Consider the following 25,686-nt stretch of genomic DNA (forward strand, 5'->3'; position numbering starts at 1 on the left):
CCTTGTGAGGAAAGAGACTCTTACATTGGACTTTTTTAGCCATTTTAGTGGTATTTTATGTATAGAAGATATCTTATAATATTATTACTTTTTTATATATGATTAATAAATTGTTTATTATTTTTTATACCACTTGTGGCATCTCCTGCTATTTTCACAAAGAAGGCTTGTAGTCCTTAACTACATACACCCTCAGACCAGAGCCGATGTGGAGGGCTCTGGGTTTGTAAGTACAAAATTTTACTTGTTTTAATATCACCACTGGAACCCACAATATTGCACCATAGATGTCTGTGTTTTAATCTAGAAAACCAATGACAAAAGAACAACTACCCAAGAAGGGATAGGGTCGCCTTCACGGACCCCACAGGCAATCACAGTGAGCTATATATTGTTAGCTCCTGAAAGTGTGAGTGGGCATATTTCCCCTATTTTTATATACCACTTATTCATATTACAGTATACACTATGTGTGGTTATTTTGCCTTTTGTCTTTAAGGTACAGCATACCTCCATTAGGACTCCTGTATTAAAATATTCTAAGGTAGAGGCTTCTGAAATCTGATGAGATCAGGCATTTTCAGACTGGTATGGCCATAGGCAAAATTAATCGAATGCAATTTCACTGATGTTGGTAGAATATCAAACACTGGTTGCGACAAAAGACAAGACGCTTCTGGATAGGGAAAAAAGGGATCTGATTATGACATCATAATGCAAAAAAGAAATAAACAAAAGCTTATGGCACCTGAGGTTCTTAGTTGGTCTCCCATACAAGTACTAACCAGGCCCGAGTCTGGATGGCTTCTGAGATCCAACGAGATCAGGCATTTTCAGACTGGTATGGCCATGGGCAAAATTAATTGAATGCAATTTCACTGATGTTGGTAGAATATCAAACACTGGTTGCGAAAAATGACAAGACGCTTCTGGATAGGGAAAAAAGTGATCTGATTATGACATCATAATGCAAAAAAGAAATAAACAAAAGCTTATGGCACCTGAGGTTTCTAGTTGGTCTCCCTTACAAGTACTAACCAGGCCCGAGTCTGGATGGCTTCTGCGATCTGACGAGATCAGGCATTTTCAGACTGGTATGGCCATAGGCAAAATTAAACGAATGCAATTTTACTGATGTTGGTAGACTATCAAACACTGGTTGCGACAAAAGACAAGACGCTTCTGGATAGGGAAAAAAGTGATCTGATTATGACATCATAATGCAAAAAAGAAATAAACAAAAGCTTATGGCACCTGAGGTTCCTAGTTGGTCTCCCATACAAGTACTAACCAGGCCTGAGTCTGGATGGCTTCTGAGATCTGACGATATCAGGCATTTTCAGACTGGTATGGCCATAGACAAAATTATTTAAATGCAATTTCACTGATGTTGGTAGAATATCAAACACTGGTTGCGACAAAAGACAAGACGCTTCTGGACAGGGAATAAAGTGATCTGATTATGACATCATAATGCAAAACGAAATAAACAAAAGCTTATGGCACCTGAGGTTTCTAATTGGTCTCCCATACAAGTACTAACCAGGCCTGAATCGGGATGGTTTCTGAGATCTGACGAGATCAGGCATTTTCAGACTGGTATGGCCATAGACAAAATTGATCGAATGCAATTTCACTGATGTTGGTAGAATATCAAACACTGGTTGCGACAAAAGACAAGACGCTTCTGGATAGGGAAAAAAGTGATCTGATTATGACATCATAATGCAAAAAAGAAATAAACAAAAGCTTATGGCACCTGAGGTTCCTAGTTGGTCTCCCATACAAGTACTAACCAGACCCCAGTCTGGATGGCTTCTGAGATCTGACGAGAACAGGCATTTTCAGACTGTTATGGCAATAAGCAAAACTAGTAGAATGCAATTTCACTGATTTTGGTAGAATATCAAACACTGGTTGCGACAAAAGACAATACGCTTCTGGATAGAGAAAAAAGTGATCTGATTATGACATCATAATGCAAAAAAGAATTAAACAAAAGCTTATTGCACCTGAGGTTCCTAGTCGGTCTCCCATACAAGTACTAACCAGGCCTGATTCTGGATGGCTTTTGAGATCTAATGAGATCAGGCATTTTCAGACTGGTATGGCCATAGCCAAAATTAATTGAATGCAATTTCCCTGATGTTGGTAGAATATCAAACACTGGTTGCGACAAAAGGCAAGACGCTTCTGGATAGGGAAAAAAGTGATCTGATTATGACATCATAATGCAAAAAAGAAATAAACAAAAGCTTATGGCACTTGAGGTTCCTAGTTGGTCTCCCATACAAGTACTAACCAGGCCCGAGTCTGGATGGCTTCTGAGATCTGACGAGATCAGGCATTTTCAGACTGGTATGGCCATAGGCAAAATTAATCGACTGCAATTTCACTGATGTTGGTAGAATATCAAACACTGGTTGCGACAAAAGACAAGACGCTTCTGGATAGAGAAAAAAGTGATCTGATTATGACATCATAATGCAAAAAAGAAATAAACAAAAGCTTATGGCACCTGAGGTTCCTAGTTGGTCTCTCATACAAGTACTAACCAGACCCCAGTCTGGATGGCTTCTGAGATCTGACGAGAACAGGCATTTTCAGACTGTTATGGCAATAAGCAAAACTAGTCGAATGCAATTTCACTGATTTTGGTAGAATATCAAACACTGGTTGCGACAAAAGACAATACGCTTCTGGATAGAGAAAAAAGTGATCTGATTATGACATCATAATGCAAAAAAGAATTAAACAAAAGCTTATTGCACCTGAGGTTCCTAGTCGGTCTCCCATACAAGTACTAACCAGGCCTGATTCTGGATGGCTTTTGAGATCTAATGAGATCAGGCATTTTCAGACTGGTATGGCCATAGCCAAAATTAATTGAATGCAATTTCCCTGATGTTGGTAGAATATCAAACACTGGTTGCGACAAAAGGCAAGACGCTTCTGGATAGGGAAAAAAGTGATCTGATTATGACATCATAATGCAAAAAAGAAATAAACAAAAGCTTATGGCACTTGAGGTTCCTAGTTGGTCTCCCATACAAGTACTAACCAGGCCCGAGTCTGGATGGCTTCTGAGATCTGACGAGATCAGGCATTTTCAGACTGGTATGGCCATAGGCAAAATTAGTCGACTGCAATTTCACTGATGTTGGTAGAATATCAAACACTGGTTGCGACAAAAGACAAGACGCTTCTGGATAGGGAAAAAAGTGATCTGATTATGACATCATAATGCAAAAAAGAATTAAACAAAAGCTTATGGCACCTGAGGTTCCTAGTTGGTCTCCCATACAAGTACTAACCAGGCCCGAGTCTGGATGGCTTCTGAGATCTGACGAGATCAGGAATTTTCAGACTGGTATGGCCATAGGCTGAATTAATGAAGTGCAATTTCACTGATGTTGGTAGAATATCAAACACTGGTTGCGACAAAAGAAATAAACAAAAGCTTATGGCACCTGAGGTTTCTAGTCGGTCTCCCATACAATTACTAACCAAGCCCAAGTCTGGATGGCTTCTGAGATCGGACGAGATCAGGCATTTTCAGACTGGTATGGCCATAGGCAAAATTAATCGAATGCAATTTCACTGATGTTGGTGGAATATCAAACACTGGTTGCGACAAAAGACAAGACGCTTCTGGATAGGGAAAAAAGTGGTCTGATTATGACATCATAATGCAAAAAAGAAATAAACAAAAGCTTATGGCACCTGAGGTTCCTAGTTGGTTTCCCATACAAGTACTAACCAGGCTTGAGTCTGGATGGCTTCTGAGATCTGACGAGATCAGGCATTTTCAGACTGGTATGGCCATAGGCTGAATTAATGAAGTGCAATTTCACTGATGTTGGTAGAATATCAAACACTGGTTGCGACAAAAGACAAGATGCTTCTGGATAGGGAAAAAAGTGATCTGATTATGACATCATAATGCAAAAAAGAAATAAACAAAAGCTTATGGCACCTGAGGTTCCCAGTTGGACTCCCATACAAGTACTAACCAGGCCCGAGTCTGGATGGCTTCTGAGATCTGACGAGATCAGGCATTTTCAGACTGGTATGGCCATAGGCAAAATTAATCGCATGCAATTTCACTGATGTTGGTAGAATATAAAACACTGGTTGCGACTATAGACAAGACGCTTCTGGATAGGGAAAAAAGTGATCTGATAATGACATCATAATGCAAAAAAGAAATAAACAAAAGCTTATGGCACCTGACGTTCCTACTTGGTCTCCCATACAAGTACTAACCAGGCCCGAGTCTGGATGGCTTCTGAGATCTGGCATTTTCAGACTGGTATGGCTATAGGCAAAGTTAATCGAATGCAATTTCATTGATGTTGGTAGAATATCAAACACTGGTTGCGACAAAAGACAAGACGCTTCTGGATAGGGAAAAAAGTGATCTGATAATGACATCATAATGCAAAAAAGAAATAAACAAAAGCTTATGGCACCTGAGGTTCCTAGTTGGTCTCCCATACAAGTACTAACCAGGCCCGAGTCTGGATGGCTTCTGAGATCTGACGAGATAAGGCATTTTCAGACTGGTATGGCCATAGACAAAATTAATCTAATGCAATTTCACTGATGTTGGTAGAATATCAAACACTGGTTGCGACAAAAGACAAGACGCTTCTGGATAGGGAAAAAGGTGATCTGATTATGACATCATAATGCAAAAAAGAAACAAACGAAAGATTATGGCACTTGAGGTTCCTAGTTGGTCTCCCATACAAGTACTAACCAGGTCCGAGTTTGGATTGCTTCTGAGATCTGACGAGATCAGGCATTTTCAGACTGGTATGGCCATGGGCAAAATTAATTGAATGCAATTTCACTGATGTTGGTAGAATATCAAACACTGGTTGCGAAAAATGACAAGACGCTTCTGGATAGGGAAAAAAGTGATCTGATTATGACATCATAATGCAAAAAAGAAATAAACAAAAGCTTATGGCACCTGAGGTTTCTAGTTGGTCTCCCTTACAAGTACTAACCAGGCCCGAGTCTGGATGGCTTCTGCGATCTGACGAGATCAGGCATTTTCAGACTGGTATGGCCATAGGCAAAATTAAACGAATGCAATTTTACTGATGTTGGTAGACTATCAAACACTGGTTGCGACAAAAGACAAGACGCTTCTGGATAGGGAAAAAAGTGATCTGATTATGACATCATACTGCAAAAAAGAAATAAACAAAAGCTTATGGCACCTGAGGTTCCTAGTTGGTCTCCCATACAAGTACTAACCAGGCCTGAGTCTGGATGGCTTCTGAGATCTGACGATATCAGGCATTTTCAGACTGGTATGGCCATAGACAAAATTATTCGAATGCAATTTCACTGATGTTGGTAGAATATCAAACACTGGTTGCGACAAAAGACAAGACGCTTCTGGACAGGGAATAAAGTGATCTGATTATGACATCATAATGCAAAACGAAATAAACAAAAGCTTATGGCACCTGAGGTTTCTAATTGGTCTCCCATACAAGTACTAACCAGGCCTGAATCGGGATGGTTTCTGAGATCTGACGAGATCAGGCATTTTCAGACTGGTATGGCCATAGACAAAATTGATCGAATGCAATTTCACTGATGTTGGTAGAATATCAAACACTGGTTGCGACAAAAGACAAGACGCTTCTGGATAGGGAAAAAAGTGATCTGATTATGACATCATAATGCAAAAAAGAAATAAACAAAAGCTTACCGCACCTGAGGCTGTTTGTTGGTCTCTCATACAAGTACTAACCAGGCCCGAGTCTGGATGGCTTCTGAGATCTGACGAGATAACGCATTTTCAGACTGGTATAGCCATAGGCAAAATTAATTGAATGCAATTTCATTGATGTTGGTAGAATATCAAACACTGGTTGCGACAAAAGACAAGAAGCTTCTGGATAGGGAAAAAAGTGATCTGATTATGACATCATAATGCAAAAAAGAAATAAACAAAAGCTAATGGCACCTGAGGTTTCTAGTTGTTCTCCCATTCAAGTACTAACCAGGCCCGAGTCTGGATGGCTTCTGAGATCTGACGAGATTAGGTATTTTCAGACTGGTATGGCCATAGGCAAAACTCATCGAATGCAATTTCACTGATGTTGGTAGAATATCAAACACTGGTTGTGACAAAAGACAAGACACTTCTGGATAGGGAAAAAAGTGATCTGATTATGACATTATAATGCAAAAAAGAAATAAACAAAATCTCATTGCACCTGAGGTTCCTAGTTGGTCTCCCATACAAGTACTAACCAGGCCTGAGTCTGGATGGCTTCTGAGATCTGACGAGAGGGGCATTTTCAGACTGGTATGGCCATAGGCAAAATTAATGAAATGCAATTTCAGTGATGTTGGTAGAATATCAAACACTGGTTGGGACAAAAGACAAAACGCTTCTGGATAGGGAAAAAAGTGATCTGATTATGACATCATAATGCAAAAAAGAAATAAACAAAAGCTTATGGCACCTGAGGTTTCTAGTCGGTCTCCCATACAATTACTAACCAAGCCCAAGTCTGGATGGCTTCTGAGATCGGACGAGATCAGGCATTTTCAGACTGGTATGGCCATAGGCAAAATTAATCGAATGCAATTTCACTGATGTTGGTGGAATATCAAACACTGGTTGCGACAAAAGACAAGACGCTTCTGGATAGGGAAAAAAGTGGTCTGATTATGACATCATAATGCAAAAAAGAAATAAACAAAAGCTTATGGCACCTGAGGTTCCTAGTTGGTTTCCCATACAAGTACTAACCAGGCTTGAGTCTGGATGGCTTCTGAGATCTGACGAGATCAGGCATTTTCAGACTGGTATGGCCATAGGCTGAATTAATTGAATGCAATTTCACTGATGTTGGTAGAATATCAAACACTGGTTGCGACAAAAGACAAGGCGCTTCTGGATAGGGAAAAAAGTGATCTGATTATGACATCATAATGCAAAAAATAAATAAACAAAAGCTTATGGCACCTGAGGTTCCTAGTTGGTCTCCCATACAAGTACTAACATGACCCGAGTCGGGATGGCTTCTGAGAGCTGACGAGATCAGGCATTTTCAGACTGGTATGGCCATAGGCTAAATTAATTGAATGCAATTTCACTGATGTTGGTAGAATATCAAACACTGGTTGCGACAAAAGACAAGACGCTTCTGGATAGAGAAAAAAGTGATCTGTTATGACATCATAATGCAAAAAAGAAATAAAAAAAAGCTTATCGCACCTTTGGTTCCTAGTTGGTCTCCCATACAAGTACTAACCAGACCCGAGTCTGGATGGCTTCTGAGATCTGACGAGATCAGGCATTTTCAGACTGGTATGGCCATAGGCAAAATTAATCAAATGCAATTTTACTGATGTTGGTAGAATATCAAACACTGGTTGCGACAAAAGACAAGACGCTTCTGGATAGAGAAAAAAGTGATCTGATTATGACATCATAATGCAAAAAATAAATAAACAAATGCTTACGGCACCTGAGGTTCCTAGTAGGTCTCCCACACAAGTACTAACCAGGCCTGAGTCTGGATGGCTTCTGAGATCTGACGAGATCAGGCATTTTCAGACTGGTATGGCCATAGACAAAATTAATCGAATGCAATTTCACTGATGTTGGTAGAATATCAAACACTAGTTGCGACAAAAGACAAGACGCTTCTGGATAGGGAAAAAAAGTGATCTGATTATGACATCATAATGCAAAAAAGAAATAAACAAAAGCTTACGGCAACTGAGGTTCCTAGTTGGTCTCCCACACAAGTACTAACCAGGCCTGAGTCTGGATAGTTTCTGAGATCTGACGAGATCAGGCATTTTCAGACTGGTATGGCCATAGGCTAAATTAATTGAATGCAATTTCACTGATGTTGGTAGAATATCAAACACTGGTTGCGACAAAAGACAAGACGCTTCTGGATAGGGAAAAAAGTGATCTGATTATGACATCATAATGCAAAAAAGAAATAAACAAAAGCTTATGGCACCTGAGATTCCTAGTTGGTCTCCCATAAAAGTACTAACCAAGCCCGAGTCTGGATGGCTTCTGAGATCTGACGAGATCAGGCATTTTCAGACTGGTATGGCCATCGGCAAAATTAATCAAATGCAATTTCACTGATGTTGGTAGAATATCAAACACTGGTTGCGACAAAAGACAAGACGTTTCTAGATAGGGAAAAAAGTGATCTGATTATGACATCATAATGCAAAAAAAAAATAAACAAAAGCTTACGGCACCTGAGGTTCCTAGTTGGTCTCCCATACAAGTACTAACCAAGCCCGAGTCTAGATGGCTTCTGAGATCTGACAAGATCTGACGAGATCAGGCATTTTCAGACTGGTATGACCATAGGCAAAATTAATCGAATGCAATTTCACTGATGTTGGTAGAATATCAAACACTGGTTGCGACAAAAGACAAGACGCTTCTGGATAGGGAAAAAAGTGATCTGATTATGACATCATAATGCAAAAAAGAAATAAACAAAAGCTTACCGCACCTGAGGCTGTTTGTTGGTCTCTCATGCAAGTACTAACCAGGCCCGAGTCTGGATGGCTTCTGAGATCTGACGAGATAACACATTTTCAGACTGGTATAGCCATAGGCAAAATTAATTGAATGCAATTTCACTGATGTTGGTAGAATATCAAACACTGGTTGCGACAAAAGACAAGACGCTTCTGGATAGGGAAAAAAGTGATCTGATTATGACATCATAATGCAAAAAAGAAATAAACAAAAACTTATGGCACCTGAGGTTCCTAGTTGGTCTCCCATACAAGTACTAACCAGACCCGAGTCTGGATGGCTTCTGAGATCTGATGAGATGGGCATTTTCAGACTGGTATGGCCATAGGCAAAATTAATCAAATGCAATTTCACTGATGTTGGTAGAATATCAAACACTGGTTGCGACAAAAGACAAGACGCTTCTGGATAGGGAAAAAAGTGATCTGATTATGACATCATAATGCAAAAAAGAAATAAACAAAAGCTTATGGCACCTGAGATTCCTAGTTGGTCTCCCATACAAGTACTAACCAAGCCCGAGTCTGGATGGCTTCTGAGATCTGACGAGATCAGGCATTTTCAGACTGGTATGGCCATAGGCAAAATTAGTCAAATGCAATTTCACTGATGTTGGTAGAATATCAAACACTGGTTGCGACAAAAGACAAGACGCTTCTGGATAGAGAAAAAAGTGATCTGATTATGACATCATAATGCAAAAAAGAAATAAACAAAAGCATAGGGCACCTGAGGTTCCTAGTTGGTCTCCCATACAAGTACTAACCAGGCCCGAGTCTAGATGGCTTCTGAGATCTGACAAGATCAGGCATTTTCAGACTGGTATGGCCATAGAATAATTTAATCAAATGGAATTTCACTGATGTTGGTAGAATATCAAACACTGGTTGCGACAAAAGACAAGACGTTTCTAGATAGGGAAAAAAGTGATCTGATTATGACATCATAATGCAAAAAAGAAATAAACAAAAGCTTACGGCACCTGAGGTTCCTAGTTGGTCTCCCACACATGTACTAACCAGGCCTGAGTCTGGATGGCTTCTGAGATCTGACGAGATCAGGCATTTTCAGACTGGTATGGCCATAGACAAAATTAATCGAATGCAATTTCACTGATGTTGGTAGAATATCAAACACTGGTTGCGACAAAAGACAAGACGCTTCTGGATAGGGAAAAAAGTGATCTGATTATGACATCATAATGCAAAAAAGAAATAAATAAAAGCTTATGGCACCTGAGGTTCCTAGTTAGTCTTCCATACAAGTACTAACCAGGCCCGAGTCTGGATGGCTTCTGAGATCTGACGATCTCAGCCATTTTCAGACTGGTATGGCCATAGGCAAAATTAATCAAATGCAATTTCACTGATGTTGGTAGAATATCAAACACTGGTTGCGACAAAAGACAAGACGTTTCTAGATAGGGAAAAAAGTGATCTGATTATGACATCATAATGCAAAAAAGAAATAAACAAAAGCTTACGGCACCTGAGGTTCCTAGTTGGTCTCCCACACAAGTACTAACCAGGCCTGAGTCTGGATGGCTTCTGAGATCTGACGAGATCAGGCATTTTCAGACTGGTATGGCCATAGACAAAATTAATCGAATGCAATTTCACTGATGTTGGTAGAATATCAAACACTGGTTGCGACAAAAGACAAGACGCTTCTGGATAGGGAAATAAGTGATCTGATTATGACATCATAATGCAAAAAAGAAATAAACAAAAGCTTAGGGCACCTGAGGTTCCTAGTTGGTCTCCCATACAAGTACTAACCAGGCCCGAGTCTAGATGGCTTCTGAGATCTGACGAGATCAGGCATTTTCAGACTGGTATGGCCATAGACAAATTTAATCAAATGCAATTTCACTGATGTTGGTAGAATATCAAACACTGGTTGCGACAAAAGACAAGACGCTTCTGGATAGGGAAAAAAGTGATCTGATTATGACATCATAATGCAAAAAAGAAATAAACAAAAGCTTATGGCACCTGAGGTTCCTAGTTGGTCTCCCATACAAGTACTAACCAGGCCCGAGTCTAGATTGCTTCTGAGATCTGACGACATCAGGCATTTTCAGACTGGTATGGCCATAGACAAAATTAATCGAATGCAATTTCACTGATGTTGGTAGAATATCAAACACTGGTTGCGACAAAAGACAAGACGCTTCTGGATAGGGAAAAAAGTGATCTGATTATGACATCATAATGCAAAAAAGAAATAAACAAAAGCTTATGGCACCTGAGGTTCCTAGTTAGTCTTCCATACAAGTACTAACCAGGCCCGAGTCTGGATGGCTTCTGAGATCTGACGATCTCAGCCATTTTCAGACTGGTATGGCCATAGGCAAAATTAATCAAATGCAATTTCACTGATGTTGGTAGAATATCAAACACTGGTTGCGACAAAAGACAAGACGTTTCTAGATAGGGAAAAAAGTGATCTGATTATGACATCATAATGCAAAAAATAAATAAACAAAAGCTTACGGCACCTGAGGTTCCTAGTTGGTCTCCCACACAAGTACTAACCAGGCCTGAGTCTGGATGGCTTCTGAGATCTGACGAGATCAGGCATTTTCAGACTGGTATGGCCATAGACAAAATTAATCTAATGCAATTTCACTGATGTTGGTAGAATATCAAACACTGGTTGCGACAAAAGACAAGACGCTTCTGGATAGGGAAAAAAGTGATCTGATTATGACATCATAATGCAAAAAAGAAATAAACAAAAGCTTATGGCACCTGAGGTTCCTAGTTGGTCTCCCATACAAGTACTAACCAGGCCTGAGTCTGGATGGCTTCTGAGATCTGACAATATCAGGCATTTTCAGACTGGTATGGCCATAGACAAAATTATTTGAATGCAATTTCACTGATGTTGGTAGAATATCAAACACTGGTTGCGACAAAAGACAAGACGCTTCTGGACAGGGAATAAAGTGATCTGATTATGACATCATAATGCAAAACGAAATAAACAAAAGCTTATGGCACCTGAGGTTTCTAATTGGTCTCCCATACAAGTACTAACCAGGCCTGAATCGGGATGGTTTCTGAGATATGACGAGATCAGGCATTTTCAGACTGGTATGGCCATAGACAAAATTGATCGAATGCAATTTCACTGATGTTGGTAGAATATCAAACACTGGTTGCGACAAAAGACAAGACGCTTCTGGATAGGGAAAAAAGTGATCTGATTATGACATCATAATGCAAAAAAGAAATAAACAAAAGCTTATGGCACCTGAGGTTCCTAGTTGGTCTCCCATACAAGTACTAACCAGACCCCAGTCTGGATGGCTTCTGAGATCTGACGAGAACAGGCATTTTCAGACTGTTATGGCAATAAGCAAAACTAGTAGAATGCAATTTCACTGATTTTGGTAGAATATCAAACACTGGTTGCGACAAAAGACAATACGCTTCTGGATAGAGAAAAAAGTGATCTGATTATGACATCATAATGCAAAAAAGAATTAAACAAAAGCTTATTGCACCTGAGGTTCCTAGTCGGTCTCCCATACAAGTACTAACCAGGCCTGATTCTGGATGGCTTTTGAGATCTAATGAGATCAGGCATTTTCAGACTGGTATGGCCATAGCCAAAATTAATTGAATGCAATTTCCCTGATGTTGGTAGAATATCAAACACTGGTTGCGACAAAAGGCAAGACGCTTCTGGATAGGGAAAAAAGTGATCTGATTATGACATCATAATGCAAAAAAGAAATAAACAAAAGCTTATGGCACTTGAGGTTCCTAGTTGGTCTCCCATACAAGTACTAACCAGGCCCGAGTCTGGATGGCTTCTGAGATCTGACGAGATCAGGCATTTTCAGACTGGTATGGCCATAGGCAAAATTAATCGACTGCAATTTCACTGATGTTGGTAGAATATCAAACACTGGTTGCGACAAAAGACAAGACGCTTCTGGATAGGGAAAAAAGTGATCTGATTATGACATCATAATGCAAAAAAGAATTAAACAAAAGCTTATGGCACCTGAGGTTCCTAGTTGGTCTCCCATACAAGTACTAACCAGGCCCGAGTCTGGATGGCTTCTGAGATCTGACAAGATCAGGAATTTTCAGACTGGTATGGCCATAGACAAAATTATTCGAATGCAATTTCACTGATGTTGGTAGAATATCAAACACTGGTTGCGACAAAAGACAAGACGCTTCTGGACAGGGAATAAAGTGATCTGATTATGACATCATAATGCAAAACGAAATAAACAAAAGCTTATGGCACCTGAGGTTTCTAATTGGTCTCCCATACAAGTACTAACCAGGCCTGAATCGGGATGGTTTCTGAGATCTGACGAGATCAGGCATTTTCAGACTGGTATGGCCATAGACAAAATTGATCGAATGCAATTTCACTGATGTTGGTAGAATATCAAACACTGGTTGCGACAAAAGACAAGACGCTTCTGGATAGGGAAAAAAGTGATCTGATTATGACATCATAATGCAAAAAAGAAATAAACAAAAGCTTATGGCACCTGAGGTTCCTAGTTGGTCTCTCATACAAGTACTAACCAGACCCCAGTCTGGATGGCTTCTGAGATCTGACGAGAACAGGCATTTTCAGACTGTTATGGCAATAAGCAAAACTAGTCGAATGCAATTTCACTGATTTTGGTAGAATATCAAACACTGGTTGCGACAAAAGACAATACGCTTCTGGATAGAGAAAAAAGTGATCTGATTATGACATCATAATGCAAAAAAGAATTAAACAAAAGCCTATTGCACCTGAGGTTCCTAGTCGGTCTCCCATACAAGTACTAACCAGGCCTGATTCTGGATGGCTTTTGAGATCTAATGAGATCAGGCATTTTCAGACTGGTATGGCCATAGCCAAAATTAATTGAATGCAATTTCCCTGATGTTGGTAGAATATCAAACACTGGTTGCGACAAAAGGCAAGACGCTTCTGGATAGGGAAAAAAGTGATCTGATTATGACATCATAATGCAAAAAAGAAATAAACAAAAGCTTATGGCACTTGAGGTTCCTAGTTGGTCTCCCATACAAGTACTAACCAAGCCCGAGTCTGGATGGCTTCTGAGATCTGACGAGATCAGGCATTTTCAGACTGGTATGGCCATAGGCAAAATTAGTCGACTGCAATTTCACTGATGTTGGTAGAATATCAAACACTGGTTGCGACAAAAGACAAGACGCTTCTGGATAGGGAAAAAAGTGATCTGATTATGACATCATAATGCAAAAAAGAATTAAACAAAAGCTTATGGCACCTGAGGTTCCTAGTTGGTCTCCCATACAAGTACTAACCAGGCCCGAGTCTGGATGGCTTCTGAGATCTGACGAGATCAGGAATTTTCAGACTGGTATGGCCATAGGAAAAATTAATGAAGTGCAATTTCACTGATGTTGGTAGAATATCAAACACTGGTTGCGACAAAAGACAAGATGCTTCTGGATAGGGAAAAAAGTGATCTGATTATGACATCATAATGCAAAAAAGAAATAAACAAAAGCTTATGGCACCTGAGGTTCCCAGTTGGTCTCCCATACAAGTACTAACCAGGCCCGAGTCTGGATGGCTTCTGAGATCTGACGAGATCAGGCATTTTCAGACTGGTATGGCCATAGGCAAAATTAATCGCATGCAATTTCACTGATGTTGGTAGAGTATCAAACACTGGTTGCGACAAAAGACAAGACGCTTCTGGACAGGGAATAAAGTGATCTGATTATGACATCATAATGCAAAACGAAATAAACAAAAGCTTATGGCACCTGAGGTTCCTAGTTGGTCTCCCATACAAGTACTAACCAGGCCTGAGTCTGGATGGCTTCTGAGATCTGGCATTTTCAGACTGGTATGGCTATAGGCAAAGTTAATCAAATGCAATTTCATTGATGTTGGTAGAATATCAAACACTGGTTGCGACAAAAGACAAGACGCTTCTGGATAGGGAAAAAAGTGATCTGATTATGACATCATAATGCAAAAAAGAAATAAACAAAAGCTTATGACACCTGAGGTTCCTAGTTGGTCTCCCATACAAGTACTAACCAGGCCTGAGTCTGGATGGCTTCTGAGATCTGACGATATCAGGCATTTTCAGACTGGTATGGCCATAGACAAAATTGTTTGAATGCAATTTCACTGATGTTGGTAGAATATCAAACACTGGTTGCGACAAAAGACAAGACGCTTCTGGACAGGGAATAAAGTGATCTGATTATGACATCATAATGCAAAACGAAATAAACAAAAGCTTATGGCACCTGAGGTTTCTAATTGGTCTCCCATACAAGTACTAACCAGGCCTGAATCGGGATGGTTTCTGAGATCTGACGAGATCAGGCATTTTCAGACTGGTATGGCCATAGACAAAATTGATCGAATGCAATTTCACTGATGTTGGTAGAATATCAAACACTGGTTGCGACAAAAGACAAGACGCTTCTGGATAGGGAAAAAAGTGATCTGATTATGACATCATAATGCAAAAAAGAAATAAAGAAAAGCTTATGGCACCTGAGGTTCCTAGTTGGTCTCCCATACAAGTACTCACCAGACCCCAGTCTGGATGGCTTCTGAGATCTGACGAGAACAGGCATTTTCAGACTGTTATGGCAATAAGCAAAACTAGTAGAATGCAATTTCACTGATTTTGGTAGAATATCAAACACTGGTTGCGACAAAAGACAATACGCTTCTGGATAGAGAAAAAAGTGATCTGATTATGACATCATAATGCAAAAAAGAATTAAACAAAAGCTTATTGCACCTGAGGTTCCTAGTCGGTCTCCCATACAAGTACTAACCAGGCCTGATTCTGGATGGCTTTTGAGATCTAATGAGATCAGGCATTTTCAGACTGGTATGGCCATAGCCAAAATTAATTGAATGCAATTTCCCTGATGTTGGTAGAATATCAAACACTGGTTGCGACAAAAGGCAAGACGCTTCTGGATAGGGAAAAAAGTGATCTGATTATGACATCATAATGCAAAAAAGAAATAAACAAAAGCTTATGGCACTTGAGGTTCCTAGTTGGTCTCCCATACAAGTACTAACCAGGCCCGAGTCTGGATGGCTTCTGAGATCTGACGAGATCAGGCATTTTCAGACTGGTATGACCATAGGCAAAATTAATCGACTGCAATTTCACTGATGTTGGTAGAATATCAAACACTGGTTGCGACAAAAGACAAGACGCTTCTGGATAGGGAAAAAAGTGATCTGATTATGACATCATAATGCAAAAAAGAATTAAACAAAAGCTTATGGCACCTGAGGTTCCTAGTTGGTCTCCCATACAAGTACTAACCAGGCCCGAGTCTGGATGGCTTCTGAGATCTGACGAGATCAGGAATTTTCAGACTGGTATGGCCATAGACAAAATTATTCGAATGCAATTTCACTGATGTTGGTAGAATATCAAACACTGGTTGCGACAAAAGACAAGACGCTTCTGGACAGGGAATAAAGTGATCTGATTATGACATCATAATGCAAAACGAAATAAACAAAAGCTTATGGCACCTGAGGTTTCTAATTGGTCTCCCATACAAGTACTAACCAGGCCTGAATCGGGATGGTTTCTGAGATCTGACGAGATCAGGCATTTTCAGACTGGTATGGCCATAGACAAAATTGATGGAATGCAATTTCACTGATGTTGGTAGAATATCAAACACTGGTTGCGACAAAAGACAAGACGCTTCTGGATAGGGAAAAAAGTTATCTGATTATGACATCATAATGCAAAAAAGAAATAAACAAAAGCTTATGGCACCTGAGGTTCCTAGTTGGTCTCTCATACAAGTACTAACCAGACCCCAGTCTGGATGGCTTCTGAGATCTGACGAGAACAGGCATTTTCAGACTGTTATGGCAATAAGCAAAACTAGTCGAATGCAATTTCACTGATTTTGGTAGAATATCAAACACTGGTTGCGACAAAAGACAATACGCTTCTGGATAGAGAAAAAAGTGATCTGATTATGACATCATAATGCAAAAAAGAATTAAACAAAAGCTTATTGCACCTGAGGTTCCTAGTCGGTCTCCCATACAAGTACTAACCAGGCCTGATTCTGGATGGCTTTTGAGATCTAATGAGATCAGGCATTTTCAGACTGGTATGGCCATAGCCAAAATTAATTGAATGCAATTTCCCTGATGTTGGTAGAATATCAAACACTGGTTGCGACAAAAGGCAAGACGCTTCTGGATAGGGAAAAAAGTGATCTGATTATGACATCATAATGCAAAAAAGAAATAAACAAAAGCTTATGGCACTTGAGGTTCCTAGTTGGTCTCCCATACAAGTACTAACCAGGCCCGAGTCTGGATGGCTTCTGAGATCTGACGAGATCAGGCATTTTCAGACTGGTATGGCCATAGGCAAAATTAGTCGACTGCAATTTCACTGATGTTGGTAGAATATCAAACACTGGTTGCGACAAAAGACAAGACGCTTCTGGATAGGGAAAAAAGTGATCTGATTATGACATCATAATGCAAAAAAGAATTAAACAAAAGCTTATGGCACCTGAGGTTCCTAGTTGGTCTCCCATACAAGTACTAACCAGGCCCGAGTCTGGATGGCTTCTGAGATCTGACGAGATCAGGAATTTTCAGACTGGTATGGCCATAGGAAAAATTAATGAAGTGCAATTTCACTGATGTTGGTAGAATATCAAACACTGGTTGCGACAAAAGACAAGATGCTTCTGGACAGGGAATAAAGTGATCTGATTATGACATCATAATGCAAAACGAAATAAACAAAAGCTTATGGCACCTGAGGTTTCTAATTGGTCTCCCATACAAGTACTAACCAGGCCTGAATCGGGAAGGTTTCTGAGATCTGACGAGATCAGGCATTTTCAGACTGGTATGGCCATAGACAAAATTGATGGAATGCAATTTCACTGATGTTGGTAGAATATCAAACACTGGTTGCGACAAAAGACAAGACGCTTCTGGATAGGGAAAAAAGTTATCTGATTATGACATCATAATGCAAAAAAGAAATAAACAAAAGCTTATGGCACCTGAGGTTCCTAGTTGGTCTCTCATACAAGTACTAACCAGACCCCAGTCTGGATGGCTTCTGAGATCTGACGAGAACAGGCATTTTCAGACTGTTATGGCAATAAGCAAAACTAGTCGAATGCAATTTCACTGATTTTGGTAGAATATCAAACACTGGTTGCGACAAAAGACAATACGCTTCTGGATAGAGAAAAAAGTGATCTGATTATGACATCATAATGCAAAAAAGAATTAAACAAAAGCTTATTGCACCTGAGGTTCCTAGTCGGTCTCCCATACAAGTACTAACCAGGCCTGATTCTGGATGGCTTTTGAGATCTAATGAGATCAGGCATTTTCAGACTGGTATGGCCATAGCCAAAATTAATTGAATGCAATTTCCCTGATGTTGGTAGAATATCAAACACTGGTTGCGACAAAAGGCAAGACGCTTCTGGATAGGGAAAAAAGTGATCTGATTATGACATCATAATGCAAAAAAGAAATAAACAAAAGCTTATGGCACTTGAGGTTCCTAGTTGGTCTCCCATACAAGTACTAACCAGGCCCGAGTCTGGATGGCTTCTGAGATCTGACGAGATCAGGCATTTTCAGACTGGTATGGCCATAGGCAAAATTAGTCGACTGCAATTTCACTGATGTTGGTAGAATATCAAACACTGGTTGCGACAAAAGACAAGACGCTTCTGGATAGGGAAAAAAGTGATCTGATTATGACATCATAATGCAAAAAAGAATTAAACAAAAGCTTATGGCACCTGAGGTTCCTAGTTGGTCTGCCATACAAGTACTAACCAGGCCCGAGTCTGGATGGCTTCTGAGATCTGACGAGATCAGGAATTTTCAGACTGGTATGGCCATAGGAAAAATTAATGAAGTGCAATTTCACTGATGTTGGTAGAATATCAAACACTGGTTGCGACAAAAGACAAGATGCTTCTGGATAGGGAAAAAAGTGATCTGATTATGACATCATAATGCAAAAAAGAAATAAACAAAAGCTTATGGCACCTGAGGTTCCCAGTTGGTCTCCCATACAAGTACTAACCAGGCCCGAGTCTGGATGGCTTCTGAGATCTGACGAGATCAGGCATTTTCAGACTGGTATGGCCATAGGCAAAATTAATCGCATGCAATTTCACTGATGTTGGTAGAATATAAAACACTGGTTGCGACTATAGACAAGACGCTTCTGGATAGGGAAAAAAGTGATCTGATAATGACATCATAATGCAAAAAAGAAATAAACAAAAGCTTATGGCACCTGAGGTTCCTACTTGGTCTCCCATACAAGTACTAACCAGGCCCGAGTCTGGATGGCTTCTGAGATCTGGCATTTTCAGACTGGTATGGCTATAGGCAAAGTTAATCAAATGCAATTTCATTGATGTTGGTAGAATATCAAACACTGGTTGCGACAAAAGACAAGACGCTTCTGGATAGGGAAAAAAGTGATCTGATAATGACATCATAATGCAAAAAAGAAATAAACAAAAGCTTATGGCACCTGAGGTTCCTAGTTGGTCTCCCATACAAGTACTAACCAGGCCCGAGTCTGGATGGCTTCTGAGATCTGACGAGATAAGGCATTTTCAGACTGGTATGGCCATAGACAAAATTAATCTAATGCAATTTCACTGATGTTGGTAGAATATCAAACACTGGTTGCGACAAAAGACAAGACGCTTCTGGATAGGGAAAAAAGTGATCTGATTATGACATCATAATGCAAAAAAGAAATAAACAAAAGCTTATGGCACCTGAGGTTCCTAGTTGGTCTCCCATACAAGTACTAACCAGGTCCGAGTTTGGATTGCTTCTGAGATCTGACGAGATCAGGCATTTTCAGACTGGTATGGCCATGGGCAAAATTAATTGAATGCAATTTCACTGATGTTGGTAGAATATCAAACACTGGTTGCGAAAAATGACAAGACGCTTCTGGATAGGGAAAAAAGTGATCTGATTATGACATCATAATGCAAAAAAGAAATAAACAAAAGCTTATGGCACCTGAGGTTTCTAGTTGGTCTCCCTTACAAGTACTAACCAGGCCCGAGTCTGGATGGCTTCTGCGATCTGACGAGATCAGGCATTTTCAGACTGGTATGGCCATAGGCAAAATTAAACGAATGCAATTTTACTGATGTTGGTAGACTATCAAACACTGGTTGCGACAAAAGACAAGACGCTTCTGGATAGGGAAAAAAGTGATCTGATTATGACATCATACTGCAAAAAAGAAATAAACAAAAGCTTATGGCACCTGAGGTTCCTAGTTGGTCTCCCATACAAGTACTAACCAGGCCTGAGTCTGGATGGCTTCTGAGATCTGACGATATCAGGCATTTTCAGACTGGTATGGCCATAGACAAAATTATTCGAATGCAATTTCACTGATGTTGGTAGAATATCAAACACTGGTTGCGACAAAAGACAAGACGCTTCTGGACAGGGAATAAAGTGATCTGATTATGACATCATAATGCAAAACGAAATAAACAAAAGCTTATGGCACCTGAGGTTTCTAATTGGTCTCCCATACAAGTACTAACCAGGCCTGAATCGGGATGGTTTCTGAGATCTGACGAGATCAGGCATTTTCAGACTGGTATGGCCATAGACAAAATTGATCGAATGCAATTTCACTGATGTTGGTAGAATATCAAACACTGGTTGCGACAAAAGACAAGACGCTTCTGGATAGGGAAAAAAGTGATCTGATTATGACATCATAATGCAAAAAAGAAATAAACAAAAGCTTACCGCACCTGAGGCTGTTTGTTGGTCTCTCATACAAGTACTAACCAGGCCCGAGTCTGGATGGCTTCTGAGATCTGACGAGATAACGCATTTTCAGACTGGTATAGCCATAGGCAAAATTAATTGAATGCAATTTCATTGATGTTGGTAGAATATCAAACACTGGTTGCGACAAAAGACAAGACACTTCTGGATAGGGAAAAAAGTGATCTGATTATGACATCATAATGCAAAAAAGAAATAAACAAAAGCTAATGGCACCTGAGGTTTCTAGTTGTTCTCCCATTCAAGTACTAACCAGGCCCGAGTCTGGATGGCTTCTGAGATCTGACGAGATTAGGTATTTTCAGACTGGTATGGCCATAGGCAAAACTCATCGAATGCAATTTCACTGATGTTGGTAGAATATCAAACACTGGTTGTGACAAAAGACAAGACACTTCTGGATAGGGAAAAAAGTGATCTGATTATGACATTATAATGCAAAAAAGAAATAAACAAAATCTCATTGCACCTGAGGTTCCTAGTTGGTCTCCCATACAAGTACTAACCAGGCCTGAGTCTGGATGGCTTCTGAGATCTGACGAGAGGGGCATTTTCAGACTGGTATGGCCATAGGCAAAATTAATGAAATGCAATTTCAGTGATGTTGGTAGAATATCAAACACTGGTTGGGACAAAAGACAAAACGCTTCTGGATAGGGAAAAAAGTGATCTGATTATGACATCATAATGCAAAAAAGAAATAAACAAAAGCTTATGGCACCTGAGGTTTCTAGTCGGTCTCCCATACAATTACTAACCAAGCCCAAGTCTGGATGGCTTCTGAGATCGGACGAGATCAGGCATTTTCAGACTGGTATGGCCATAGGCAAAATTAATCGAATGCAATTTCACTGATGTTGGTGGAATATCAAACACTGGTTGCGACAAAAGACAAGACGCTTCTGGATAGGGAAAAAAGTGGTCTGATTATGACATCATAATGCAAAAAAGAAATAAACAAAAGCTTATGGCACCCGAGGTTCCTAGTTGGTTTCCCATACAAGTACTAACCAGGCTTGAGTCTGGATGGCTTCTGAGATCTGACGAGATCAGGCATTTTCAGACTGGTATGGCCATAGGCTGAATTAATTGAATGCAATTTCACAGATGTTGGTAGAATATCAAACACTGGTTGCGACAAAAGACAAGGCGCTTCTGGATAGGGAAAAAAGTGATCTGATTATGACATCATAATGCAAAAAATAAATAAACAAAAGCTTATGGCACCTGAGGTTCCTAGTTGGTCTCCCATACAAGTACTAACATGACCCGAGTCGGGATGGCTTCTGAGAGCTGACGAGATCAGGCATTTTCAGACTGGTATGGCCATAGGCTAAATTAATTGAATGCAATTTCACTGATGTTGGTAGAATATCAAACACTGGTTGCGACAAAAGACAAGACGCTTCTGGATAGAGAAAAAAGTGATCTGTTATGACATCATAATGCAAAAAAGAAATAAAAAAAAGCTTATCGCACCTTTGGCTCCTAGTTGGTCTCCCATACAAGTACTAACCAGACCCGAGTCTGGATGGCTTCTGAGATCTGACGATCTCAGCCATTTTCAGACTGGTATGGCCATAGGCAAAATTAATCAAATGCAATTTCACTGATGTTGGTAGAATATCAAACACTGGTTGCGACAAAAGACAAGACGCTTCTGGATAGAGAAAAAAGTGATCTGATTATGACATCATAATGCAAAAAATAAATAAACAAATGCTTACGGCACCTGAGGTTCCTAGTAGGTCTCCCACACAAGTACTAACCAGGCCTGAGTCTGGATGGCTTCTGAGATCTGACGAGATCAGGCATTTTCAGACTGGTATGGCCATAGACAAATTTAATCGAATGCAATTTCACTGATGTTGGTAGAATATCAAACACTAGTTGCGACAAAAGACAAGACGCTTCTGGATAGGGAAAAAAAGTGATCTGATTATGACATCATAATGCAAAAAAGAAATAAACAAAAGCTTACGGCAACTGAGGTTCCTAGTTGGTCTCCCACACAAGTACTAACCAGGCCTGAGTCTGGATAGTTTCTGAGATCTGACGAGATCAGGCATTTTCAGACTGGTATGGCCATAGGCTAAATTAATTGAATGCAATTTCACTGATGTTGGTAGAATATCAAACACTGGTTGCGACAAAAGACAAGACGCTTCTGGATAGGGAAAAAAGTGATCTGATTATGACATCATAATGCAAAAAAGAAATAAACAAAAGCTTATGGCACCTGAGATTCCTAGTTGGTCTCCCATAAAAGTACTAACCAAGCCCGAGTCTGGATGGCTTCTGAGATCTGACGAGATCAGGCATTTTCAGACTGGTATGGCCATCGGCAAAATTAATCAAATGCAATTTCACTGATGTTGGTAGAATATCAAACACTGGTTGCGACAAAAGACAAGACGTTTCTAGATAGGGAAAAAAGTGATCTGATTATGACATCATAATGCAAAAAAAAAATAAACAAAAGCTTACGGCACCTGAGGTTCCTAGTTGGTCTCCCATACAAGTACTAACCAGGACCGAGTCTAGATGGCTTCTGAGATCTGACAAGATCTGACGAGATCAGGCATTTTCAGACTGGTATGACCATAGGCAAAATTAATCGAATGCAATTTCACTGATGTTGGTAGAATATCAAACACTGGTTGCGACAAAAGACAAGACGCTTCTGGATAGGGAAAAAAGTGATCTGATTATGACATCATAATGCAAAAAAGAAATAAACAAAAGCTTACCGCACCTGAGGCTGTTTGTTGGTCTCTCATACAAGTACTAACCAGGCCCGAGTCTGGATGGCTTCTGAGATCTGACGAAATAACACATTTTCAGACTGGTATAGCCATAGGCAAAATTAATTGAATGCAATTTCACTGATGTTGGTAGAATATCAAACACTGGTTGCGACAAAAGACAAGACGCTTCTGGATAGGGAAAAAAGTGATCTGATTATGACATCATAATGCAAAAAAGAAATAAACAAAAACTTATGGCACCTGAGGTTCCTAGTTGGTCTCCCATACAAGTACTAACCAGACCCGAGTCTGGATGGCTTCTGAGATCTGATGAGATGGGCATTTTCAGACTGGTATGGCCATAGGCAAAATTAATCAAATGCAATTTCACTGATGTTGGTAGAATATCAAACACTGGTTGCGACAAAAGACAAGACGCTTCTGGATAGGGAAAAAAGTGATCTGATTATGACATCATAATGCAAAAAAGAAATAAACAAAAGCTTATGGCACCTGAGATTCCTAGTTGGTCTCCCATACAAGTACTAACCAAGCCCGAGTCTGGATGGCTTCTGAGATCTGACGAGATCAGGCATTTTCAGACTGGTATGGCCATAAGCAAAATTAGTCAAATGCAATTTCACTGATGTTGGTAGAATATCAAACACTGGTTGCGACAAAAGACAAGACGCTTCTGGATAGAGAAAAAAGTGATCTGATTATGACATCATAATGCAAAAAAGAAATAAACAAAAGCTTAGGGCACCTGAGGTTCCTAGTTGGTCTCCCATACAAGTACTAACCAGGCCCGAGTCTAGATGGCTTCTGAGATCTGACAAGATCAGGCATTTTCAGACTGGTATGGCCATAGAATAATTTAATCAAATGGAATTTCACTGATGTTGGTAGAATATCAAACACTGGTTGCGACAAAAGACAAGACGTTTCTAGATAGGGAAAAAAGTGATCTGATTATGACATCATAATGCAAAAAAGAAATAAACAAAAGCTTACGGCACCTGAGGTTCCTAGTTGGTCTCCCACACAAGTACTAACCAGGCCTGAGTCTGGATGGCTTCTGAGATCTGACGAGATCAGGCATTTTCAGACTGGTATGGCCATAGACAAAATTAATCGAATGCAATTTCACTGATGTTGGTAGAATATCAAACACTGGTTGCGACAAAAGACAAGACGCTTCTGGATAGGGAAATAAGTGATCTGATTATGACATCATAATGCAAAAAAGAAATAAACAAAAGCTTAGGGCACCTGAGGTTCCTAGTTGGTCTCCCATACAAGTACTAACCAGGCCCGAGTCTAGATGGCTTCTGAGATCTGACGAGATCAGGCATTTTCAGACTGGTATGGCCATAGACAAATTTAATCAAATGCAATTTCACTGATGTTGGTAGAATATCAAACACTGGTTGCGACAAAAGACAAGACGCTTCTGGATAGGGAAAAAAGTGATCTGATTATGACATCATAATGCAAAAAAGAAATAAACAAAAGCTTATGGCACCTGAGGTTCCTAGTTGGTCTCCCATACAAGTACTAACCAGGCCCGAGTCTAGATGGCTTCTGAGATCTGACGACATCAGGCATTTTCAGACTGGTATGGCCATAGACAAAATTAATCGAATGCAATTTCACTGATGTTGGTAGAATATCAAACACTGGTTGCGACAAAAGACAAGACGCTTCTGGATAGGGAAAAAAGTGATCTGATTATGACATCATAATGCAAAAAAGAAATAAACAAAAGCTTATGGCACCTGAGGTTCCTAGTTAGTCTTCCATACAAGTACTAACCAGGCCCGAGTCTGGATGGCTTCTGAGATCTGACGATCTCAGCCATTTTCAGACTGGTATGGCCATCGGCAAGATTAATCGAATGCAATTTCACTGATGTTGGTAGAATATCAAACACTGGTTGCGACAAAAGACAAGACGTTTCTAGATAGGGAAAAAAGTGATCTGATTATGACATCATAATGCAAAAAAAAAAATAAACAAAAGATTACGGCACCTGAGGTTCCTAGTTGGTCTCCCATACAAGTACTAACCAGGCCCGAGTCTGGATGGCTTCTGAGATCTGACGATAGGGGCATTTTCAGACTGGTATGGCCATAGGCAAAATCAATGAAATGCAATTTCACTGATGTTAGTAGAATATCAAACACTGGTTGGGACAAAAGACAAGACACTTCTGGATAGGGAAAAAAGTGATCTGATTATGACATTATAATGCAAAAAAGAAATAAACAAAATCTCATTGCACCTGAGGTTCCTAGTTGGTCTCCCATACAAGTACTAACCAGGCCTGAGTCTGGATGGCTTCTGAGATCTGACGAGAGGGGCATTTTCAGACTGGTATGGCCATAGGCAAAATCAATGAAATGCAATTTCACTGATGTTAGTAGAATATCAAACACTGGTTGGGACAAAAGACAAGACACTTCTGGATAGGGAAAAAAGTGATCTGATTATGACATCATAATGCAAAAA

The 25,686-nt window shown here is 39.9% G+C and overlaps 61 pseudogenes; all 61 read right to left on the reverse strand.

Moving 5' to 3' along the window:
• Positions 1-736: 736 nt before the first annotated feature.
• LOC134579799 (5S ribosomal RNA) lies at positions 737-855 on the reverse strand (annotated as a pseudogene).
• Positions 856-989: 134 nt separating this feature from the next.
• Positions 990-1,108, reverse strand: LOC134580074 (5S ribosomal RNA; annotated as a pseudogene).
• Positions 1,109-1,242: 134 nt separating this feature from the next.
• Positions 1,243-1,361, reverse strand: LOC134580079 (5S ribosomal RNA; annotated as a pseudogene).
• Positions 1,362-1,747: 386 nt separating this feature from the next.
• LOC134579596 (5S ribosomal RNA) lies at positions 1,748-1,866 on the reverse strand (annotated as a pseudogene).
• A 387-nt stretch (positions 1,867-2,253) lies between these two features.
• LOC134579644 (5S ribosomal RNA) lies at positions 2,254-2,372 on the reverse strand (annotated as a pseudogene).
• Positions 2,373-3,012: 640 nt separating this feature from the next.
• On the reverse strand, positions 3,013-3,131 carry LOC134579645 (5S ribosomal RNA; annotated as a pseudogene).
• Positions 3,132-3,265: 134 nt separating this feature from the next.
• On the reverse strand, positions 3,266-3,384 carry LOC134579739 (5S ribosomal RNA; annotated as a pseudogene).
• Positions 3,385-3,458: 74 nt separating this feature from the next.
• Positions 3,459-3,577, reverse strand: LOC134579742 (5S ribosomal RNA; annotated as a pseudogene).
• A 134-nt stretch (positions 3,578-3,711) lies between these two features.
• Positions 3,712-3,830, reverse strand: LOC134579991 (5S ribosomal RNA; annotated as a pseudogene).
• Positions 3,831-3,964: 134 nt separating this feature from the next.
• Positions 3,965-4,083, reverse strand: LOC134579641 (5S ribosomal RNA; annotated as a pseudogene).
• A 377-nt stretch (positions 4,084-4,460) lies between these two features.
• LOC134579816 (5S ribosomal RNA) lies at positions 4,461-4,579 on the reverse strand (annotated as a pseudogene).
• A 134-nt stretch (positions 4,580-4,713) lies between these two features.
• Positions 4,714-4,832, reverse strand: LOC134579608 (5S ribosomal RNA; annotated as a pseudogene).
• A 134-nt stretch (positions 4,833-4,966) lies between these two features.
• LOC134580075 (5S ribosomal RNA) lies at positions 4,967-5,085 on the reverse strand (annotated as a pseudogene).
• Positions 5,086-5,219: 134 nt separating this feature from the next.
• LOC134580080 (5S ribosomal RNA) lies at positions 5,220-5,338 on the reverse strand (annotated as a pseudogene).
• Positions 5,339-5,977: 639 nt separating this feature from the next.
• Positions 5,978-6,096, reverse strand: LOC134580201 (5S ribosomal RNA; annotated as a pseudogene).
• A 386-nt stretch (positions 6,097-6,482) lies between these two features.
• Positions 6,483-6,601, reverse strand: LOC134579743 (5S ribosomal RNA; annotated as a pseudogene).
• A 134-nt stretch (positions 6,602-6,735) lies between these two features.
• On the reverse strand, positions 6,736-6,854 carry LOC134579992 (5S ribosomal RNA; annotated as a pseudogene).
• Positions 6,855-6,988: 134 nt separating this feature from the next.
• LOC134579578 (5S ribosomal RNA) lies at positions 6,989-7,107 on the reverse strand (annotated as a pseudogene).
• Positions 7,108-7,240: 133 nt separating this feature from the next.
• On the reverse strand, positions 7,241-7,359 carry LOC134580170 (5S ribosomal RNA; annotated as a pseudogene).
• A 134-nt stretch (positions 7,360-7,493) lies between these two features.
• LOC134579770 (5S ribosomal RNA) lies at positions 7,494-7,612 on the reverse strand (annotated as a pseudogene).
• Positions 7,613-7,747: 135 nt separating this feature from the next.
• LOC134579809 (5S ribosomal RNA) lies at positions 7,748-7,866 on the reverse strand (annotated as a pseudogene).
• Positions 7,867-8,000: 134 nt separating this feature from the next.
• On the reverse strand, positions 8,001-8,119 carry LOC134579663 (5S ribosomal RNA; annotated as a pseudogene).
• A 134-nt stretch (positions 8,120-8,253) lies between these two features.
• LOC134580211 (5S ribosomal RNA) lies at positions 8,254-8,382 on the reverse strand (annotated as a pseudogene).
• A 639-nt stretch (positions 8,383-9,021) lies between these two features.
• LOC134579923 (5S ribosomal RNA) lies at positions 9,022-9,140 on the reverse strand (annotated as a pseudogene).
• A 134-nt stretch (positions 9,141-9,274) lies between these two features.
• Positions 9,275-9,393, reverse strand: LOC134580153 (5S ribosomal RNA; annotated as a pseudogene).
• A 134-nt stretch (positions 9,394-9,527) lies between these two features.
• On the reverse strand, positions 9,528-9,646 carry LOC134579952 (5S ribosomal RNA; annotated as a pseudogene).
• Positions 9,647-10,033: 387 nt separating this feature from the next.
• On the reverse strand, positions 10,034-10,152 carry LOC134579747 (5S ribosomal RNA; annotated as a pseudogene).
• Positions 10,153-10,286: 134 nt separating this feature from the next.
• Positions 10,287-10,405, reverse strand: LOC134579819 (5S ribosomal RNA; annotated as a pseudogene).
• A 134-nt stretch (positions 10,406-10,539) lies between these two features.
• LOC134580020 (5S ribosomal RNA) lies at positions 10,540-10,658 on the reverse strand (annotated as a pseudogene).
• Positions 10,659-11,045: 387 nt separating this feature from the next.
• LOC134579748 (5S ribosomal RNA) lies at positions 11,046-11,164 on the reverse strand (annotated as a pseudogene).
• Positions 11,165-11,298: 134 nt separating this feature from the next.
• On the reverse strand, positions 11,299-11,417 carry LOC134579604 (5S ribosomal RNA; annotated as a pseudogene).
• Positions 11,418-11,803: 386 nt separating this feature from the next.
• Positions 11,804-11,922, reverse strand: LOC134579599 (5S ribosomal RNA; annotated as a pseudogene).
• A 387-nt stretch (positions 11,923-12,309) lies between these two features.
• LOC134579646 (5S ribosomal RNA) lies at positions 12,310-12,428 on the reverse strand (annotated as a pseudogene).
• Positions 12,429-12,562: 134 nt separating this feature from the next.
• Positions 12,563-12,681, reverse strand: LOC134579658 (5S ribosomal RNA; annotated as a pseudogene).
• An 892-nt stretch (positions 12,682-13,573) lies between these two features.
• Positions 13,574-13,692, reverse strand: LOC134579837 (5S ribosomal RNA; annotated as a pseudogene).
• Positions 13,693-13,826: 134 nt separating this feature from the next.
• LOC134580070 (5S ribosomal RNA) lies at positions 13,827-13,945 on the reverse strand (annotated as a pseudogene).
• Positions 13,946-14,079: 134 nt separating this feature from the next.
• Positions 14,080-14,198, reverse strand: LOC134579567 (5S ribosomal RNA; annotated as a pseudogene).
• A 376-nt stretch (positions 14,199-14,574) lies between these two features.
• On the reverse strand, positions 14,575-14,693 carry LOC134580166 (5S ribosomal RNA; annotated as a pseudogene).
• An 892-nt stretch (positions 14,694-15,585) lies between these two features.
• LOC134579657 (5S ribosomal RNA) lies at positions 15,586-15,704 on the reverse strand (annotated as a pseudogene).
• Positions 15,705-15,838: 134 nt separating this feature from the next.
• Positions 15,839-15,957, reverse strand: LOC134579911 (5S ribosomal RNA; annotated as a pseudogene).
• Positions 15,958-16,849: 892 nt separating this feature from the next.
• On the reverse strand, positions 16,850-16,968 carry LOC134579647 (5S ribosomal RNA; annotated as a pseudogene).
• A 134-nt stretch (positions 16,969-17,102) lies between these two features.
• LOC134580082 (5S ribosomal RNA) lies at positions 17,103-17,221 on the reverse strand (annotated as a pseudogene).
• Positions 17,222-18,113: 892 nt separating this feature from the next.
• Positions 18,114-18,232, reverse strand: LOC134579648 (5S ribosomal RNA; annotated as a pseudogene).
• A 134-nt stretch (positions 18,233-18,366) lies between these two features.
• Positions 18,367-18,485, reverse strand: LOC134579762 (5S ribosomal RNA; annotated as a pseudogene).
• A 134-nt stretch (positions 18,486-18,619) lies between these two features.
• LOC134579782 (5S ribosomal RNA) lies at positions 18,620-18,738 on the reverse strand (annotated as a pseudogene).
• A 377-nt stretch (positions 18,739-19,115) lies between these two features.
• Positions 19,116-19,234, reverse strand: LOC134579817 (5S ribosomal RNA; annotated as a pseudogene).
• A 134-nt stretch (positions 19,235-19,368) lies between these two features.
• On the reverse strand, positions 19,369-19,487 carry LOC134579914 (5S ribosomal RNA; annotated as a pseudogene).
• A 134-nt stretch (positions 19,488-19,621) lies between these two features.
• On the reverse strand, positions 19,622-19,740 carry LOC134580076 (5S ribosomal RNA; annotated as a pseudogene).
• Positions 19,741-19,874: 134 nt separating this feature from the next.
• LOC134580081 (5S ribosomal RNA) lies at positions 19,875-19,993 on the reverse strand (annotated as a pseudogene).
• A 639-nt stretch (positions 19,994-20,632) lies between these two features.
• LOC134580202 (5S ribosomal RNA) lies at positions 20,633-20,751 on the reverse strand (annotated as a pseudogene).
• Positions 20,752-21,137: 386 nt separating this feature from the next.
• On the reverse strand, positions 21,138-21,256 carry LOC134579744 (5S ribosomal RNA; annotated as a pseudogene).
• Positions 21,257-21,390: 134 nt separating this feature from the next.
• Positions 21,391-21,509, reverse strand: LOC134580071 (5S ribosomal RNA; annotated as a pseudogene).
• A 134-nt stretch (positions 21,510-21,643) lies between these two features.
• On the reverse strand, positions 21,644-21,762 carry LOC134579579 (5S ribosomal RNA; annotated as a pseudogene).
• Positions 21,763-22,148: 386 nt separating this feature from the next.
• Positions 22,149-22,267, reverse strand: LOC134579771 (5S ribosomal RNA; annotated as a pseudogene).
• A 135-nt stretch (positions 22,268-22,402) lies between these two features.
• On the reverse strand, positions 22,403-22,521 carry LOC134579810 (5S ribosomal RNA; annotated as a pseudogene).
• A 134-nt stretch (positions 22,522-22,655) lies between these two features.
• Positions 22,656-22,774, reverse strand: LOC134579665 (5S ribosomal RNA; annotated as a pseudogene).
• A 902-nt stretch (positions 22,775-23,676) lies between these two features.
• LOC134579904 (5S ribosomal RNA) lies at positions 23,677-23,795 on the reverse strand (annotated as a pseudogene).
• Positions 23,796-23,929: 134 nt separating this feature from the next.
• Positions 23,930-24,048, reverse strand: LOC134580171 (5S ribosomal RNA; annotated as a pseudogene).
• A 134-nt stretch (positions 24,049-24,182) lies between these two features.
• Positions 24,183-24,301, reverse strand: LOC134579749 (5S ribosomal RNA; annotated as a pseudogene).
• A 134-nt stretch (positions 24,302-24,435) lies between these two features.
• Positions 24,436-24,554, reverse strand: LOC134579820 (5S ribosomal RNA; annotated as a pseudogene).
• Positions 24,555-24,688: 134 nt separating this feature from the next.
• On the reverse strand, positions 24,689-24,807 carry LOC134580015 (5S ribosomal RNA; annotated as a pseudogene).
• Positions 24,808-25,686: the final 879 nt, after the last annotated feature.

Source organism: Pelobates fuscus, chromosome 12 (assembly GCF_036172605.1).
Source record: "Pelobates fuscus isolate aPelFus1 chromosome 12, aPelFus1.pri, whole genome shotgun sequence".
Classification (NCBI taxonomy): Eukaryota; Metazoa; Chordata; class Amphibia; order Anura; family Pelobatidae; genus Pelobates; species Pelobates fuscus.